The sequence below is a fragment of the Antrostomus carolinensis genome, unplaced genomic scaffold (genome assembly GCF_000700745.2).
Source record: "Antrostomus carolinensis isolate BGI_N321 unplaced genomic scaffold, ASM70074v2 scaffold3365, whole genome shotgun sequence".
Taxonomy (NCBI): Eukaryota; Metazoa; Chordata; class Aves; order Caprimulgiformes; family Caprimulgidae; genus Antrostomus; species Antrostomus carolinensis.
Genome location: NW_010314065.1, coordinates 1 through 2,998, shown reverse-complemented (window position 1 = coordinate 2,998; position 2,998 = coordinate 1).

Genomic DNA, 2,998 nt, shown 5'->3' with positions numbered 1-2,998 from the left:
AGGCAGGTGGAAAGCTGGATTCTGTGTGCACCTGGGATATGGATAAATGCATTTTCATATTGCATCTAATGTACTAAGTCAGTTAAATGCCCCTAGTCCGGGGAGGGCAGCATGTTAATAAACAGTTGTTACCAGCAGTTGACAGTTGGTTAGCACAGATTAATTCCTAATGAAGAAAAAAACTCTTTATGTAATGTAATGCTTCTGGCTGGGGATCAAGGGTTGCAATCATCCACCCACAGCAGACCTTTAAATCCGGCTTTGTTCCACTGCGGGAAAAATAGTAAAAAAAAAAAAAAAATCTGCTATTTTTTAAAGGTTATGATTCAGTCAGCGTCACTCAGATCCTAATTCCAGGAGAGCTGGTTTCCTAAAGAGTACAATATGTTGCGCCACAGTCTGGTGATGCAGATGTGGCAGAGGAGGTGGTGTGGGGCGGGGGGGGGGCACCATGTGGCCCCCCACGCCTTGGAGATGCAGGAGATGGCCTTGTGCAGCCTCTGACAGGTTGATGCCTGTCCCCTGGCCACAGCCACAGGTGCTGGGGCTGGCTGGTGGGTGTCAGGGCACGCTGGGTTGCATGGAGTCACCCTGGGAAGGTGCGAGGAGCAGGGGTGCAGCTGTATGGGGCTGTGCTTGCACACAGAGCCAGGGTAGCCAGCCCTCGCTTTCCAGCAGCTGCGAGGAAACCGGCTGTGAGAAGCAGGAGGTCAAACCCAGCTTAAGTAGCAGGGGTTTTGGCAGGGGACCACACAGCTGCCTGGACCCCAGCAGCCAGTGCCATGGCACATGCACACACACAGGCTTTCACTTTGCAGCCATCAGGAAGCTCCTGGGACCTCTGTTTCCACTTGCAAGAGAGCAATGACTCACTTTTCTCTCCCTCCCTCCCTTCAGACATTCCTTGAGATGATGCTTAAGAAGCTGGTTCCTGGGCTCCTCTGCAGGTGACACCAACTCTCCAGGCTGTGCCAGTGTCACCTTTGCAGGGGGGACTTACAGAGGCACCTGCACCCATCCCAGTAGAGGGTCTGAGATATTCTCCCAAAGCCATGAGATCAAAAGCAAAACTCACCAGAAAGCCAAATCCACAGGAACATCACTAAACAGTGTCCACAATTACTCTACCAGTGAAGAAGAACAACCCCTATGGTTATCCTCTGACCTAAGGATACCGATATAATAAAAGCGATCCACATACAGGAAAGTGATTTGTACTTGCGAGGACTGTTTTTTTACTATATTTAATTTTACTCATGATCTGATAGGAATCTTCCTAATGATATACTGATGATCTCACAGGAAAAGTTGGGAAGGAATTCTACAGTTATGGCTTAAAGCAAGAATTATTCCATTTTACTTGAGCATTTTATATTTTACTGTATCTTGACTTACACAAAATAAATGTGCATAAAGTAGGTGAAGCCCCATAAGCTGTGACATATGAATAGGAGAAGACAAACGAGACTTGCACCTCCTGAGCAGCGTGGGTCCTTGGCAGGTAAAATGGCATTTCTCAGGTGTTGGGGTGTTCTTTCATCTCCTTTGTGTTTTGCCTCGCTTTTCTGCAGTGATACCAAGCCACGGAAAGCAGATTAAAACTGTAAGAAGCATGAGAACAAAGTAAGTTCTGTGCAGACAAAGGACTTCAAACAGGGAGAAAGGCTGGTGGTGGAGATACTGTCATAGGCAGAGACTTCCAAAGGGACGCAGCAGGTGATTAACTTTGCAACTAATTGGTGCAGCCGGAGCAAGGTACGCAGCGAGCGCGGCTGAACTCCCCACGTTTCTATTTAAGTGATTCATTCGAGTTTTTGCCATTTACCTACACTCGTGTTAAGGGGATGTGGAAGAGCCCTGTGCTTGTGTCTGGGAGCAGGGCATTACCCCTGTGGGCTTCCCATCTCCCCAAGCCCTGGGGATGGGAGGGCAGGGGCACCACTGCTGAGGGATCCTGCTGCCAATGCCGCAGCAGCACCCTGAAATCGCTCCGAGGCTTAAACTAGACACCGTAGCAGATGAGAGAGGCAAAAGGAAACACCATAGGCCTGCTGCCCAGGCTAACACTGCCCAGGGAGGACATCTCTAGAAGTCCCCAGCCACGGAAGGGCCACCAGCTAATGCGACCTGGGTGTGCAAACAAGGCTGCCTGCCAGGCTGCCAGGCAAGCAATGGGAGTTGGGTACTGATGTGAGCACAGAAAATGGTCATTGCCCCCTCTCTGAGCCTGTTTCACACAGGTTTTTACCAACAAAGTCAATGAGCAGCTTTATGCTTCTCAGTGCAAAGCAAAATTTAACTTCTTTTCACTCATGGGTGACTGCATACGCTGTAATGGAAATTACAGGCCACAGTTATAACCATCAGAAAATTTTGTGACACTAATACAAAATGAGCAATGAGATGAAAACTTTTGGCTATTGACATCAGAGATGGAACAGCCACATGAGATCATCTTAATCGTCTCTCAAGAATGAGGGATATTTTCTAATACTTTTTCAGGGCTATGAAAGAAGTTACTGTTAACGGGATGGCAGCCTAGAGATCATTAATGGCTTTTTTGGCTCTGGCACACTGGACTGGACACTTTAATGCCACATGGAGAGATGAGCTCTTCTAAGGAGCTGCAGAAGCCATGTGCAAAAAGCATGTACAAAATAATAACAACCTTATTTAAATTTCCTCCAGCACTAGAGAGAGGCAAAAAAAGAGTAGACAAGATTTTACAGAAATGCCAATATGTTCTTGGGCTTTGGAGTTCTAAAAGGATCAAGTCCTTAAAAAGTTCACCAACATTTTCTGTCTCAAAACATGCTGCTGTAGAAATGCTTGCTTTGTAGTTTTTCTGTTTTTATTTAATTTCCTTGCTCAGTCTTGCTATCAAAGAAGCTAAGGAAATGAAGGAAGTGGACAAAAGGAAAACATTTGAAAGGTTTGTAGAAATACTTTAATAGAGGGGAAGATGATTCTGGGTTTTTTTGCTCTATTTTTTTTTTTT